The sequence below is a fragment of the Saccopteryx leptura genome, chromosome 3, assembly GCF_036850995.1.
Source record: "Saccopteryx leptura isolate mSacLep1 chromosome 3, mSacLep1_pri_phased_curated, whole genome shotgun sequence".
NCBI lineage: Eukaryota > Metazoa > Chordata > Mammalia > Chiroptera > Emballonuridae > Saccopteryx > Saccopteryx leptura.
Window position 1 is genome coordinate 287,995,576 of NC_089505.1, and position 17,803 is coordinate 288,013,378.

A 17,803-nucleotide genomic window follows, 5' to 3' on the forward strand; every position below is an offset into this window, starting at 1 on the left:
AGAAAGCTTAAAAAATATATTAATGAACACATTAACACTAAAAATTAATAGTTTATGCTTCGTGACTGCATAGCACTATTTGCCAAAACTTTGCAAGAGGTTTTCGCAGACGTTATCTCATTTGATTTTAATAAGAAATTGGAATTCTCATTCAATGATAATTGACAAATGCAAATAACGGAAGCAGAGGCATTAAGCTATTTACCGAAAGTTGATCAGAGCCAAATCTAGAATCCAAAACAGTAAGACTCACCAAATAAGACTTCGTTGAAAAAATGTTTAGGAAGAATTTTGACTGTGAGGAAGAAGAAAGAAAAGATTTTGAGTGAGCCCTGTTGATCTGCGAAAACTAAACACGGACCCTGAAGGACAGAAGTTCACTCTGCCATTAGACACCTATTATTGGAGGGCGGAGGATAAACCCATCATCCGAATTTGGGATTGTCATAATCATATCTTTAAAGAGAACCGTTAATCCCATTTAACTGGTAGAAAAAGGGGTATCTGTCAAAAGCCTCTCGTTTTCTCATCTCTTCACCTTAAAATACTTTAATTTTTTTATTTTATTTATTCATTTTTAGAGAGGAGAGAGAGAGAAAGGAGGAGCTGGAAGCATCAACTCCCATATGTGCCTTGACCAGGCAAGCCCAGGGTTTTGAACCGGCAACCTCAGTGTTTCCAGGTTGACGCCTTATCTACTGAGCCACCACAGATCAGGCCACCTTAAAATACTTTAAAAACCAATCTTTTATCCTTCCTTGATTCTTCTACTTTTGAAAGAGAAGGCTCAGCCTGACCTGTGGGGGCGCAGTGGATAAAGTGTCGACCTGGAACGCTGAGGTCGCCAGTTCAAAACCCCGGGCTTGCCTGGTCAAGGCACATATGGGAGTTGATGCTTCCTGCTCCTTCCCCCTTCTCTCTCTCTCTCTCTCTCTCTCTCTCTAAAAATGAATTAAAAAAAAATTAAAATTAAAAAAAAAAAGAAAGAGAAGGCTCAAACACTTAGAAATCTAATGAAAGTTATAATGGACCTTGTTTTAGGTTTTTATAAAAAAGCATTTAGGCCCTGGTGCGGAGCATTGTCCTCATAAACCAAGGTTTCAGGTTCCATCCCCAGTCAGGGCACATGGAAGAATCAACCAATGAATGCATAAATAACTGGAACAACTAAATTGATGTTTCTCTCTTTCTCTCTAAAATCAATTGATAAAATTTTAAATGCATTTACCAACCAAAATTAGCATATAATTTCAGGGAATTTAGATGAAAAAACTTTATTCTAATCTCAAAGAAAGGATGTTTCCCCTCTTCAGATTAACCTTTTGGCCCTGTGAGCTCCAAAGTAATTGAAACACCTGTCCACGTGGGTAAGCACCCATAAATATCATTATCCTCATAGTTTCTCATTCTCTTCTCTCTGGGCCATAGCATTATCAACTTTTCCCTTTCAACTAACTCCTTTCAAATATGCATAGAGGACCCATTGGCATCCTCAAGGTCTCACTTTTTAGTCATTTATGTTTAGATTGTTCAAACATTGTCAGCATTTTTACTACCTCATTTATTATCTTTATTTTTTCCCTGCTTAAACAATAAATGCATGCTTATTTTAAAAATCAAAACATTTAAAAATATTTAATGTAATATAACATAATATTTATATAACTTCTATGTGCTATGTTCCACTGCTTTTTTGGTTTTTTGTTTGTTTGTTTGTGGGGTTTTTTTGCTTTTTTGTTTTAAAAAAATTTTTCTTTTAATTTATTCATTTTAGAGAGGAGAGACAGAGAGAAAGAGAGAGGAGGGAGGAGTAGGAAGCATCAACTCCCATATATTCCTTGACCAGGCAAGCCCAGGATTTGGAACTGGCGACCTCAGCATTCCAGGTCAACGTTTTATCCACTGCGCCACCACAGGTCAGGCCTCATTGTCTTTATTGCCTTATGACATATTAACTCATTTAATTCTCACAACAATCCTATAATACTCTAAATTAACTATTACAATAGAAAATGAAAATCTCTTATAATCCTAGTTCACCTGATAATTAAGACTTTGATGTATATTTCTCCAAGTTTCATTTTCTATGTATATATTAACCTACATATATATAATTTAAAATGAAGGCAAGCTGGCTTGACCTGTGGTGGCACAGTGAATAGAGCATCAACCTGGAGCTCTGAGTTTGCTGGTTCAAGACCCCTGGCTTGCCAGATAAAGGCACATACAAGAAGCAACTATGCTTCCCACTTCTCCCCTTGCCTTTTTCTCTCTCTCCTCTCTCTAAAATCAATAAATAAAATCTGGCCCTGGCCGGTTGGCTCAGTGGTAGAGCGTCGGCCTGGCATGTGGGAGTCCTGGGTTCAATTCCCGGCCAGGGCACACAGGAGAAGCGCCCATCTGCTTCTCCACCCCTCCCCCTCTCCTTCCTCTCTGTCTCTCTCTTCCCCTCCTGCAGCCAAGGCTCCATTGGAGCAAAGTTTTCCCGGGCGCTGAGGATGGCTCTGTGGCCTCTGCCTCAGGCACTAGAATGGCTCTGGTTGCAGCAGAGCGACGCCCCGGGTGGGCAGAGCATCGCCCCCTGGTGGGCATGCCGGGTGGATCCCTGTAGGGCACATGCGGGAGTCTGTCTGCCTCCCCGTTTCCAGCTTCAGAAAAATACAAAAAGGAAAAATAAATAAATAAATAAAATCTTTAAAAATAAATAAAATAAAAGCAAGCTTATACTACATTATCTATTTTAATTTACTCTTCAGTTTTTCCATGGCAGCATATAGCACTATTTTAATTTTTTAAAACCAGTATAGAGTATTCCATTTTCCAATTATGCCAATATTTAATTAATAACTACCAATGGTTATTGGTTATTTATACATAAAGCTGTAATGAACATCTTGCTATAATGAACATCTTGCTATATATAATATATATCTTTGTTTAATTGTAAAAATAAACAATTTTATTTATTGATCTTATAGAGAGAGAGGTTGGGGGAGGCGAGAAGCATCAACTCATAGTTGCTTCACCTTAGTTGTTCCTTGGTTGCTTGTAGCATGTGCCTTGACCGGACAAGCCCAGGGTTTCAAACTGGTGACCTCGACATTCCGGGTCCATGCTCTATCTATCTACTGTTCCACCATAAGCCAAGCAATTTCTATGCTTTCTTTTTTTTTTTTTTTTTTTGAGAGAGAGAGAAAGGAAGAGAGAAGAGATCAACCTATATCAACTCATAGCACTTTTTCTTTCAAAGGTTTTATTTATTGACTTTACAGAGAGGAGAGAGAGAGGGGAAGACAACCAAGAAGTATCAACTCATAGTTGCTTCATTTTTGGTGTTCATTGATTGCCTCTCATATGTGCCTTGACCCGGGGGCTCCAGCTGAGCCAGTGATCCCTTGCTTTAGCCAGTGACCTTGGGATCATGTTGATGACCCTGCACTTAAGCCAGGGCCCTTGTACTCAAGCTGGCAAGCCAATGCTCAAGCTGGTGAGCCTGTGCTCAAGCCAGCAACCTTCGAACTGGGGACCTCAGCACTCTAGCCACTGCACCACCACTAGTCAGGCCAAAAGAGCCTCTTTTCAGAATGAAGGCAAAATTAAAGAAACAAAAATGCTCTTTTGCCTCAAGCTTTCTGCAGAGCCTCAAGCTTAGAGAATCCTAGATTTCTTTTTCTTTCTTTCTCTCTTTTCTTTTCTTTCTTTCTTTCTTTTTTTTTTTTTAGAAACAGAGGAGGAGAGAGAGAGAGAGAAGCAGACAGGCAAGGAGAGAGAGATGAGAAGCGTCAACTCATAGTTGTGGCACTTTAGTTGTACAATGATTGCTTCTCACATGTGCCTTAACCAGGGGGCTCCGGCTGAGCCAGTGATCTCTTGCTCTAGCCAGTGACCTTGGGTTCATTTTGATGATCCCACACTCAAACTGGTGACCCTGTGCTCAAACTGGATGAGCCCATGCTCAAGCTAACAAACTCGAGGTTTTGAACCTGGGTTCTCAGCATCCCAGGTCAATGCTCTATCCACTGCATCACCACCAATCAGGCCATAGATTTCTTGATAATTGTGAACTAGCTGAGATGCTTTAAAACATATAGACTCCAGCCTGACCAGGCGGTGGTGCAGTGGATAGAGCATCGGACTGGGACATGGAGGACCCAGGTTTAAAACCCTGAGGTTGCCGGCTTGAGTGCAGGCTCATCTGGCTTGAGCACGGGCTCATCCGGCTTCAGCAGGGGCTCACCAGCTTGAGCATGGGATTCCTTGAGCATGGGATCATAGACATGACCCCGTGGTTAGTGGCTTGAGCCCAAAGGTCGCTGGCTTGAAGCCTAAGCTTGCTGGCTTGAGCCTAAGGTTGCTAGCTTGAGCAAGGGGTAACTTGTTCAGCTGTAGCACCCCCCCATCAAGGCACATATGAGAAACAACTAAAATGCTGCCATGAAGAATTGATGCTTCTCATCTCTCTCCCTTCCTGTCTGTCTGTCCCTCTCTCTGAATCTCTCTGTCTGTCAAAATATATATATATATAAATATATAAAAAAATATATATTTTTTTACAGGGACAGAGAGAGAGTCAGATAGAGGGATAGATAGGGACAGACAGACAGGAACAGAGAGAGATGAAAAGCATCAATCATCAGTTTTTCGTTGCGACACCGTAGTTGTTCATTGATTGCTTTCTCATATGTGCCATGACCGCGGGCCTTCAGCAGACTGAGTAACCCCCCACTCGAGCCAGTGACCTTGGGTCCATGCTAGTGAGCTTTTTTGCTCAAGCCAGATGAGCCCATGCTCAAGCTGGCTATCCTGGGGTCTCGAACCTGGGTCCTTCCACATCCCAGTCTGACGCTCTATCCACTGCGCCACCGCCTGGTCAGGCTATTATTATTATTATTTTTTTTTTTTTTACACACACACACTCCAGGCCCTGGCCAGTTAGCTCAGTCAGTTAGAGCATCATCTCCAAACACCCAGGTTAAAGGTTTAATCCACCATCAGGGCACGTATAGGAGACAACCAATGAATGCAGAACTAAGTGGAACAACAGGTCGATGCTTTATCCACTGCGCCACCACAGGTCAGGCCTAAGTGGAACAACAGATGAATGTTTCTTACTCTCTCTGTCACACACACACACATACATACATACTCTCTCCTTATCTCTCTCTAAATCAATAAAAAACAATTTTTAAACATACACATTCCTAGGATCCTTCTTGGATCAACAAAATCTGAACCTCAGGGGCTATGCAGGTAGCCAGGCCTATAACCACCCCCCTAGCTCATGCCTTATGCCTGTCTAGCAATGATTGCTTGTGACATTGCCTCATAAGTTAGGTCTCTGAGCTTCATAATTGAAGTTATGAAATGCAAACATTATTTAGCTCTATACCTCTGTCATGTCATAAGAAATTGAGTCAACTTCTAAGATAAACATGATAGATAAACTGGGGCACTGGTGATTAAAAAAACAAACAGCCCACCTAAATTAAGAATTAGATGCTGTCCCTTCCAGAGCAGCCCATGCCCTTTCCTCTCTTCTTCCCCCACAGACATGCATTTGTTAAACTAAAAGGGTCTCCATGAGACTTGCAACCAGGGGAACAATGGGCAGCTGCAGCTCCTCCTGGACTAACTTCTGAACTTGTCTCCAAGACCCCCTTTTCTCTGACTCTTCAGGGAACTGACAGCAGCCTCACTTTAGCTCACTTCTTGCTGTTACATTTCCAGAGAGCCAAAGCAGCCCCATCTAGTCTCTCTCCTATCGCTTCTTCTTGAGACTTGTTTGGAGGTTCTAGCAGGGGAGCGCAGCTACTCGTATACCCTTGACTGAAGAACGGTCCTCTCCTCTAGTGGGGAAGGTCGTCCTCTTTGACCAAGCGCAGCTTTAGGAGGGACGCGCACATGGAGCGGTGAGGGAGGAAGGGGACACCCGCCTAGCCAGCCAGATCAGCTGAATCAACCCTGGCGATCAATGGGTGACAGATGTCACAGCCAGATCGCCCACACATCCATCCTGTCGCTTCTTCTATCCTAGGCCCCTCCTTGTTTCACTGTCCCCAGCTTTAATAAATGTACTCTCAAAATTGGGACAAAAAGAAATTCACCTGAGATTATTTGATTTCCACAATTGCATTCAATTATGTTCGACTCAATTTATTATTTATTTTGCTCTGTGTTTTATCTCATAGGGATGTTGTGCATTTAAAAATAATTATCAGGGCATTCTGCAGCTTTTTCCAGGCTATAAACCCTAATGTAAACCTTTTCTGTTTGATTTCATGTAGTTAATTTACATTTATTATAATAATAAAGAAACTTTCAGGCTTGACCTGTGGTGGCCCAGTGGATTAAGCATCGACTTGGAACACTGAGGTCACTGGTTCGAAACCCTGGGCTTGCCTGGTCAGGGCACATCTAGGAGTTGATGCTTCCTGTTCTGCCCCCCACCCCTAAAATGAATAAATAAAATCTTAAAAATAAAGAAACTTGCCCTGGCCGGTTGGCTCAGTGGTAGAGCGTCGGCCTGGCGTGCAGAAGTCCCGGGATCGATTCCCGGCCAGGGCACACAGGAGAGGGGCCCATCTGCTTCTCCACCCCTCCCCCTCTCCTTCCTCTCTGTCTCTCTCTTCCCTTCCCACAGCCGAGGCTCCATTGGAGCAAAGATGGCCCGGCGCAGGGCAGAGCGACGCCCTGGAGGGGCAGAGCATCGCCCCTGGTGGGCGTGCCGGGTGAATCCCGGTCCGGCGCATGCGGGAGTCTGTCTGACTGTCTCTCCCCGTTTCCAGCTTCAGAAAAAATAAATAAATTAAATAAATAAATAAATAAATAAATAAAAATAAAGAAACTTTCCAAAAATAAAAAAATAAAAATAAATAAAGAAACTTTCCTAAATCTAGTTATTTCCTGTAAAAACAGGTTAGATTCTAAGGAAAGATTTTAGAGATTCTTTTTAGCACTAGTGGTCTAAGACTCCTTTATTTCACAGCTCACAGCTGTACCAAGAGGCTTGAATCAGAAAAATTCTATTTCATTTAACAAATACCTATTTAGTGTTTACTATGTGCCAAGCACCAGGCTAGGCTATAGTAACAAATGAATAAGACAAAGTCCCTGTCCTCAAAGAGTTCATATTTATTAGAGAAGATATCTGTACAAACAAAAAGTTACAATATTTAACAAGTGCAACAACAGAAGTATATATAAAGTTCCATAGACTGAATATAAGAGGACTTTATTGCCCTGGACAGATAGCTCATTGCTTAGAGCATCGTCCTAAACTGCAGAGGTTGCCCATTCGATCCCACATACAGGAAGAGATTGATGTTCCTGTTTCTCCCGCTCTCTCCCTTCCTCTTTCTAAAATCAATAAAAACAAACATTTGAAAGGATGTGATTGACTTCTTAGATGAAAAATACCTGGAAGATGTGGTAGACCACATAATGGCCCCCAATGATATCCATGTCCTAATCTTCAGAATGTAGCAATGCTACCTCATAGCACAAAAGGGACTTTTGTAGATGTGATTAAGGATTTTAAAATAGGGATTATCCTGGATTATCAGAATAGGCCCTAAAAGTAATCAAAAGTGCCCAGAAAAGAGAGAAGAGGGAGATTTGACTACAGAAGAGAAAGAAATGTAACCACAGAAGCAAGAGGCTGGAGTGATGTCAAGAAATGGAGGCAGCCTCCTGAAGCAAGAAAAGGCAAGGAAATGTACTGTTTCCTAGAGGCGCCAGAAGGAATCAGGACAGCGGACCCCTTAATTTTAAACCAGTGAAACTGATTTCAGCCATCTGGCCTCTAGAATTGAAAGAGAATAAATTTGTGGTGTTTTAAGTTTATGGTAATTTGTACAGCAGCCATAGGAAACTAATTCATAATATTTTTAAAAAAATTTTGTGACAGAGACAGAGAGAGACAAGAGAGGGACAGATAGGGACAGACAAGCAGACAAGACAGGAAGGGAAAGATGAGAAGCATCAATGCATCAATTCTTGGCTGCGGCACCTTAGTTGTTCATTGATTGCTCTCTCATATGTGCCTTGACGGGGGGGGGGGGGCTACAGCAGAGTGAGTGACCCCTTGCTCAAGCCAGCAACCTTGGGCTCAAGCTGGTGAGCCTCGCTCAAATCAGATGAGCCCATGCTCAAGCTGGCGACCTCACAGTTTCGAACCTGGGCCCTCCACGTCCCAGTCCGACGCTCTATCCAGTGCACCTCCGCCTGGTCAGGCTAATTCATAATGTTTCTCAGACAAGACTGATGCCTATCTGGCCTGGGTTTTAAAGGATAGAAATTCAACTGGCATTGAAGGGAGTGGAGAACAGTCCAGAAAAGACAGAACTCTCCTTTTTTCTGATTCTCCAGTCTCAGAACATAAAAAATAGGACCATAAATCCTATGACTTTTCTACACCAACTTTTGTGACTATGCCTCACTTTTTAACAGTATGAGTTGAAGATTTCCAACATGGGTGTTATTTTTCTTCCCTTTATTTACTTCACCTCTGGCTTTTCAGTTTGAAATTTAATCTTTGTTTTTACAAAGTTTCTTACCTCTGGGAGAGAATAAGAGACTCTTTAGGGAGAACATTCTTAAGAGAATAAATGAGAAAATTAAAGAGAGAATCTGATAGGGATACTTCTTTATTTTTGAAGCAAGTTTGGGAAGAGAGTGACAAAGCCTCTCCAAAAGCAAGTAAAGGAATTCCTTTTCTGATTTGTTTGGGACTAAGTAAAACAAAATAGTGAAAAATCAAAGGTTAGTGCCTGACCAGGCGGTGGCGCAGTGGATAGAGCATTGGACTGGGATGCCGAGGACCCAGGTTCGAGACCCCGAGGTCTCCAGTTTGAGCGTGAACTCATCTGGTTTGAGCAAAGCTCACCAGCTTGGACCCAAGGTCGCTGGCTCAACCAAGGGGTTACTCTGTCTGCTGAAGGCCCATGGTCAAGGCACATATGAGAAGGCAATCAATGAACAACTAAGGTGTTGCAACGAAAAACTAATGATTGATGCTTCTCATCTCTCTCTGTTCCTGTCTGTCTGTCCCTGTCTATTCCTCTCTCTGACTCTCTCTTTCTGTCTCTGTAAAAAAAAAAAAAAAAAAGTTAGTAAGAACCCTAAATTTGGTATGAATGAAGAGAGAATAGATTAATTCAACCAGAACAAAGCACAGAAACACAAGGATATATAGTATATAGCTAAGAGAGATGGACGATAGACTGAGAGCCCCAACATGTAGGCGAGTTCTAGAAAATATAAAGAGATTGATGATAAAACAGTGTTTAAAAACATAAGAGGCCTGGCCAGGCGGTGGCGCAGTGGATAGAGCGTTGGACTGGGATGTGGAGGACCCAGGTTCAAGACCCCGAGGTCGCCAGCTTGAGCTCATCTGGTTTGAGCAAAAACCCACCAGCTTGAACCCAAGGTTGCTGGCTCCAGCAAGGGGTTACTCGGTCTGCTGAAGGCCCGCGGTCAAGGCACATATGAGAAAGCAATCAATGAACAACTAAGGTGTTGCAACGTGCAATGAAAAACTAATGATTGATGCTTCTCATCTCTCTTCATTCCTGTCTGTCTGTCCCTGTCTATCCCTCTCTCTGACTCACTCTCTGTCTCTGTAAAAAAAAAAAAAAAAAAAAAAAAAAAAAAAAGTAAGAGATAAGAATTTTAAAGTTTTTTTTTGTTTTTTTTTTATCAAGAGACAGAGACAGAGAGAAGGACAGATAGGGACAGACAGTTCACAGGAAGAGAGAGAGATGAGAAGCATCAATTCTTCATTGTGACACCTTAGTTGTTCATTGATTGCTTTCTCATATGTGCCTTGACCAGGGGGGGCTAGAGTAGACCAAGTGGCCCCTTGCCTAAGCCAGCGACCTTGGGTGTTTTTTTTTAACAGAGACAGTGAGAGTCAGAGAGAGGGATAGACAGGGACAGAGAGATGAGAAGCATCAATCATTAGTTTTTCATTGCTCATTGCGACATCTTAGTTGTTCACTGATTGCCTTCTCATATGTGCCTTGACCGTGGGCCTTCAGCAGACTGAGTAACCCTTTGCTCGAGCCAGTGACCTTGGGTCCAACCTGATGAGCTTTTTGCTCAAGCCAGATGAGCCCGCCCTCAAGCTGGCAACCTCGGGGTCTCAAACCTGGGTCCTTGGCATCCCAGTCCAAAGCTCTATCCACTGAGCCACCTCCTGGTCAGGCGCGACCTTGGGTTTCAAGCCAGCGACCTTTGGGCTCAAGCCAGTGACCATGGGGTCATGCCTGTGATCCCATGCTCAAGCCAGCAACCCCCACACTCAAGTCGAATGAGCCCATGCTTAAGCCAGTCACCTTGGGGTTTTGAACCTGCGTCCTCTGTGTCCCAGGTTGACATGCTATCCAGTGCACCACCGCCTGGTCAGGCAAAAGTATTGGTGCATAACATTAGTCCTCAGATTTACAAAGAAGCTTGGTCAAGGCACATATGGCAAACAATCAATGAATAACTAAAGTGAAGCAACTATGAGTTGATACTTCCCACCACCCTCCCCCTACTCTCTCTGTAAAATCAATCAATAAAATATATATATTTTAAAAAGACCTATTTATATATAAAAAAGACCTATTTAGAAAACTGATTGGAAAAACTACACTCTGGCCATAATGATATAATAGGGATCAAATTTACCCTCTTGCCTAAATCATCTGGAAAACTGGACAAAATAGATGAAGCAATAATTTTTTAGACCTTGGATAACAGGTAGCACAGGATAGTGATCCTGAGAGAAGGGAAGCAAATGAAATGTATTTTTTTTCCTGTTTTTTTTTTTAATTTTTTAATTTTTATTTTTTTGTATTTTTCTGAAGTTGGAAATGGGGAGGCAGTCAGACAGACTCCACATGCGCCCGACCGGGATCCACCCAGCATGCCCACCAGGGGGCGATGCTCTGCCCATCTGGGGCGTCGCTCTGTTGCAATCATAGCCATTCTAGCGCCTGAGGCAGAGGCCACAGAGCCATCCTCAGTGCCCGGGCAAACTTTGCTCCAATGGAGCCTTGGCTGCGGGAGGGGAAGAGAGAGACAGAGAGGAAGGAGAGGGGGAGGGGTGGAGAAGCAGATGGGCGCTTCTCCTGTGTGCCCTGGCCAGGAATCGAACCCGGCACTCCTGCACGCCAGGCCGATGCTCTACCACTGAGCCAACCGGCCAAGGCCTAAAAATATATTTTAAGAGTACCCCAGGTTACTGGCTAGAAAGAATTTTCAGGCCACTTTGTAGAGAGGAAACCCAAACAAAGCCTGACAACCTCACTTCATTGAGAAGAGTTTGGAATTTAGGGAGGCCAAAGTGATGAAAATTTTCAGGGCAGTGTACCAGAAAGGATGGAACTACACACAAAGAGAACAAGAGAGCCCTGCAGAAAAATCCTCTCAAGATTTTGGCTGAGCACTGAGCTAAAACATTCACATGTTTCCTCTCTGTAAAACATACATAGTTGGCTCATGGTAGAGCGTGGGCCCAGCATGTGAATGTCCCGGGTTTGATTTCCAGTCACAGCACACAAGAGAAGCAACCATCTGCTTCTACCCCCCCCCCCTTCCTGCTCTCTATCTCTCTCTTCTCCTCTTGCAGCCATGGCTTTGTTGGAGCAAGTTGGCCCTGTGCACTAAGGATGGCTCCATGGCCTCATCTCAGATGCTAAAATAGTTCAGTTGCTGAGCAACAGAGCAGGCCCCAGATGGGCAGAGCATTGTCACAAAGGGGGCTTGGTGGGTGGATCCCAGTCAGGGCACATGGAGGAGTCTGTCTCTCTGCCTCCCCACTTCTCACTTAAGAAAAAAAATATAAAAATTTAAAAAATATTTTAAAAAGGAGGAGGAGCCTGACCAGGCAGTGGCGCAGTGGATAGAGCGTTGGACTGGGATGCGGAAGACCCAGGTTCGAGACCCCGAGGTCACCAGCTTGAGCGCGGGCTCATCTGGCTTGAGCAAAAGCGAACCAGCGTGAACCCAAGGTCGCTGGCTCCAGCAAGGGGTTACTCAGTCTGCTGAAGGCCAGCGGTCAAGGCACATATGAGAAAGCAATCAATGAACAACTAAGGTGTTGCAACGCGCAATGAAAAACTAATGATTGATGCTTCTCATCTCTCTCCATTCCTGTCTGTCTGTCCCTGTCTATCCCTCTCTCTGACTCATTCTCTGTCTCTGTAAAAAATAAATAAAATAAAATAAAATAAAATAAAAAGGATGAGGAAAGAACCATTTGAGAGGACTAGGCAGACACAGTCTTCTAATTGAGAGAGCCATTTTGGTGGACAGGGTAGCAGGATTTAACTGCCAGATTTCCTTTTATTGCTTTTTGTTCTTTAGTCCCTACCAAACTGTAGAACCAAGTGATTACAAATGTGAAATCATTTATTACCTTTTTTTTTTCTTCTGAAATTGGAAACGGGGAGGCAGTCAGACAGACTCCCGCATGCGCCTGACCGGGATCCATCCAGCATGCCCACCAGGGGGTGATGCTCTGCCCATCTGGGGAGTCGCTCTGTTGCAACCAGAGCCATTCTAGCACCTGAGGCAGAGGCCATAGAGCCATCCTCAGCGCCCGGGCCAACTTTTTGCTCCAATGGAGCCTTGGCTGTGGGAGGGGAAAAGAGAGACAGAGAGGAAGGAGAGGGGGAGGGGTGGAGAAGCAGATGGGCGCTTTTCCTGTGTGCCCTGGCTGGGAATCGAACCTGGGACTCCTGCACGCCAGGCCAGTGCTCTACCACTGAGCCAACCGGCCAGGGCCCATTTATTAATTTTTTAAAAGACTATTTATTGACTTTAGAGGGAGGAGAAAGAAAGGATGGGGGAGAGGAATGGGAACTATCAATTTGCTTCTCGCATGTGCCTTGACTGGGCAAGCTCAGGATCTCAAACCAGAGACCTCAGTATTCCAGGTCGATGTATTATCCACTGCGCTACCACAGGCCAGGTCATTTGTTACTTTGAACATGAGCCTCAGCTAAGAACTTTTGCCCTCCTGATAACTACAAGAAGCAGCAAGAACAGAAAAAGAGAAGACAATGACACTAGAGAGGCCAATATTGGAATGATGTAGTCACAAGCAAAAGAATGTGCTCCGGCCGGGAATCGAACCCAGGACTTCTGCATGCCAGGCCGACGCTCTACCACTGAGCCAACCGGCCAGGGCCTGATTTATATTTTAAATAAAAGGAAGCAGCAGGATTTTTCTAAGTAACACTATGGTTCTTTTGGACCAATCTGTCAGACTCGGTTTGTATGTCCTCTGTTCCCAGCAGTCAATATGGCAAAGGAGTTCTCTTACCAAAGGACTTTGAGGAAGATCTAAGGGAGGGTATGTGTGCCACAGATCCTCTCTAGAAAGTACTGTTGCTTTTGCCAGCTGTCCTTGCTCCAAACTACTGCTGCTCTTCAACTTTGCCACCACCTCCTTCAGGCTCTATACATGGCCCCATCCCAATGGAAATAGATCTCCACACTTTATTCCCCAAAGTTCAGCTGGGTCCAGGCTATTTAACAAGAGAGGTACAGACATTAAAAACAGAGTACTGTAGTCCACAACTGCCACTAAAAGTGGCCATTCTTCAGATTCCTGATAAGGCAGAGCCAACTCAGCCTGCCTACTTTCATCAACAGGAATCTCCAGACTGTGCCACAACTTAGAATCCTAATGCTGGAAACAGGCATGGACCAAAGAGAATCTTTCTTTTCCAGTTCAAGACCTGATTATTTATTTTTTAAAACTTTTTACTGATTTTAGAGAAAGAGGAAGGTAGAGAGAAAGAGAGAGAGAGAGGAAAGGAACATCAACCTGTTCCTGCATGTGCTCTTACTGAAGATCAAACCTGCAACCTCTGTGCCTCAGGATGACACTCTAACCAACTATCCGGCCAGGGCAAGGCCTACTTATTTCTACTCTAGAATATCTGACAGAGGGACTATCTTTTTCTTAGAGGGAAAAACTCACCTCCACTTTGGCCTGCTTGATTCAATCCCAGGAGTGATGCTTTCCAGACTTGGGATAATCTGGCATTTTATATAATATATATATATATCACTTTGTGAGATACCAGTGACTCAGGTCAGTTTGTCCACTTAGGTGAGGTATGAATATAAGATTGGGACACACTCTTCAGGGTTGCTCCAGTTTTGTGATCACCTGTGAGCAAACACATGGATAAAAGCATACATAGGTTTCCTAAAAACAAAACAAATAAGGATTTTAAGAGACATTCCAGTCTATAGTCTCATTTAAGGGAAAGAAATGATCTCTCTTTTCCTGCAAGGGCACAGTTCTGTGAAAGATACAATTTATATTATTAATACATAAATTAACCCCAGCACCTCAGTTTGAAACATCTGAATTTTGGTTAATGGTCATTTTGCAATTATCTTTAGGACAAAGGTATTTCTTTTATGTATGTATAGAAGGCCCATTCTAGTGATATCCCTGAGAACAGGCAGACTGCTTTAAAATAAATTTATGTCTTGCCTTCTAGAAATATAAAACTGCAATTGAAAATTTTTTTTTTTGGCCCTGGCTGGTTGGCTCAGAGGTAGAGTGTCGGCCTGGCGTGCAGGAGTGCCGGGTTCGATTCCCGGCTAGGGCACATAGGAGAAGCGCCCATCTGCTTCTCCACCCCTCCCCCTCTCCTTCCTCTCTGTCTCTCTCTTCCCCTCCCGCAGCGGGGCTCCATTGGAGCAAAGATGGCCCAGGCGCTGGGGATGGCTCCTTGGCCTCTTCCCCAGGCGCTAGAGTGGCTCTGGTGGCAACAGAGCGACGCCCCAGAGGGGCAGAGCATTGCCCCCTGGTGGGCAGAGCTTCGCCCCTGGTGGGCGTGCTGGGTGGATCCCGGTCGGGCACATGCGGGACTCTGTCTGACTGTCTCTCCCCGTTTCCAGCTTCAGAAAAATACAAAAAAAAAAAAAAAAAAAAAAAAAAAAAATTTTTTTTTTTTGCAACTGAATTTTTTAAAAGTGTAATTTATTGGATATCCTTTAGCCCTGGCCTGGTTGCTCAGTGGATAGAGCACACCATGGTTGCAGGTTCAATCCCAGGTCTGGGCACATATGAGAAGGAACCAATGAAGTGCACAACTAAATGTAACAACAAAGTGAATCAACAACTTGATGTTTTCTTCTCTCTCTCTCCCTCCCCCTCTCTCAACCCCTCCCTATCTCTCACACATCAGTAGAAAAAAATTTTTTGTGTATGTGACAGAGACAGAGAGGGGGGGGACGACAGATAGGGACAGACAGACAGGAAGGGAGAGAAATGAGAAGCATCAATTCTTTGTTGCAGCACCTTAGTTGTTTGTTGATTGCTTTCTCATATGTGCCTGGACCAGGGGATACAGCAGAGCAAGTGACCTCTTGCTCAAGCCAGTGACCTTGGGCTTAAGCCAATGACCTTGGGCTTCAAGCCAGTGACCTTTGGGCTCAAGCCAGTGACCATAGGGTCATGTCTATGATCCCACACTCAAGCCAGAGACCTCACGCTCAAGCCGGATGAGCCCACACTCAAGCCAGATGAGCCTGTGCTCAAGCTGGCGACCTTGGGGTTTCAAACCTGGGTCCTCTGCATCCCAGTCCGATGCTCTATCCACTGTACCACCATCTGGTCAGGCAGTAGAAATTTTTTTTAAAAAAACTGCAAGTGGATACCCTTTAAATCTTGTGAGTACAGAGGAGTATGGCCTAGTCCAGAACTTCAGAAATGGACTATTTCCCCTCTCTATTTTGCTAACTTCTGTATTCCTTTTTTATTTATTTTTTAAGCCCTAAATCTTGTCCCGACACTTTCCCCCCATTGCTGGACCAATCTTTTACCTTTAATCACACAGGAAGAAATATATTATCAAAACTGCAGAGCTTCCAAAGGTAATATTTTACGACTAGTATAACGTTACGAGAAACAGGATGTGAAGGCAGTATATAAAGGGTCTAAAACAGAATTAGGAACTCCAGGAAAAGTCTCAGGTGTGGAGGGGAGTCCAGGTGGGCCTACTTTCCAACTTTTCTTTTTTCTCATTCTCTTCTCACTTAACATCTTTCATATATAGGTTGGGTTTTTCACTCTGTGGTCTGTACCCTCTGGGGATCTTCTATTTCCAAGGCATTATGAGTCTTCTATGAGAATTTTTAAACTTTGTGCTCTTTAAGTTTTATAATTTAAGCATATTAGCATATTTTGGATCATCTAAATTAGCACCTTATATTTTTTAGTGATCTTGTGTTTAAGTTTACAATTAAATTGGCATCATATTATACTCTGAAGTTAGCAATTAACTTTTTTTTTAGAAAGTTTATTTTTTAAATTTTTATTTATTTATTCATTTTTTTAGAAAGGAGAGAGACAGAGAGAGAGAGAGAGAGAGAGAGAGAGAGAAGGGGGGAGGAGCAGGAAGCATCAACTCCCATATCCTTGACCAGGCAAACCCAGGGTTTCGAACCAGCAACCTCAGCATTTCCAGGTCGACGCTTTATCCACTGTGCCACCACAGGTCAGGCGCAATTAACTTTTAAGGCAATGTTGCCTAGCCTGGAATCCCCTGAATCTCTTGGGATGTACAGAAGTATGTCTCAGTGGATCACAATTTCTCATGTTTAAGAAACACTGGCTTAACCCACCTTCTCTTCTTTTCTCCTTAACTAATAGAAACAGACCAAAAAGGTTTTCAAAATACCTAGTATTTTTCATTTTTCAAAAAATATTGATTTTAGAAAGGGAGGAAGGGAGAAAGACAAAAAACATTGATCCGTTCCTGTATGTGCTCTGACCAGGGATCAAACCCACAACCTTTACGTATCGGGATGACACTAACCAATGGAGCTAACTGGCCTAGTATTTTTCAGTTTGGCTTCAATGTTTGACCAATTTGAGACAAGAAAAATATAAGCAATCTAGTGATTTTTTTTTCAACAAAGCAAAGGTAATGTCAGGATATATAATTGTGACCATGTGTAAGAATCGTCAAATGTTTAGTTATTTTCTAGCCACAACATACCAATTCCATGCCTTTATCCCTTGTAGAATTAACTTAGTGCATATTTTAGAGACCCCCTTTTCCCCCCATTCAGGACAGCCCCTAAAGTACATGTTCAGGAGCTGCTTCTTTTACTATGTTTGATTAATCAGATTTTTGAAACTCCTAAAGACAGATTCAGGAAAACCAATCTGTGACTATGACATTTGGGTTTTTTTTTAGTTAAAAAATTGTTTTTGCTTCCAATCAAAGAATGAAAACTTTGTGTCCTTGAAAGTGTACTCCAGTGTTTTTGGGGGAAATGGGGATAGAGTAGGGAAAAGATAATTTTCATGTTATCTTCTTTTCCTGCCTCTTTTCATGAGCCCCCTAGTATCTTCATTTTCCCTTTCTGAGACACAACTGCCTTCCAGTGCCTCACTTTTCCCTTCAGTCATATATATATATTATATATATAATATATGTAATATATATTATATATATAATATATGTAATATATATTATATATAATATATGTAATATATATTATATATAATATATGTAATATATATTATATATAATATATGTAATATATATTATATATATAATATATATATATAGTGTGTGTGTGTTATAAGAGAGACAGACAGAGATAAGAAGGGAGATGAGAAGCATCAATTCATAGTTGTATTACTTTAGTCGTTCATTGATTGCTTCCATATGTGGCTTGACTGGTGGGCTTAGGCTGAGTCAGTGACCCCTTGTTCAAGCCAGTGACCTCCATGATCCCATGCTCAAGCTGGTGACCCCGTGCTCAAGCCAATGACCTT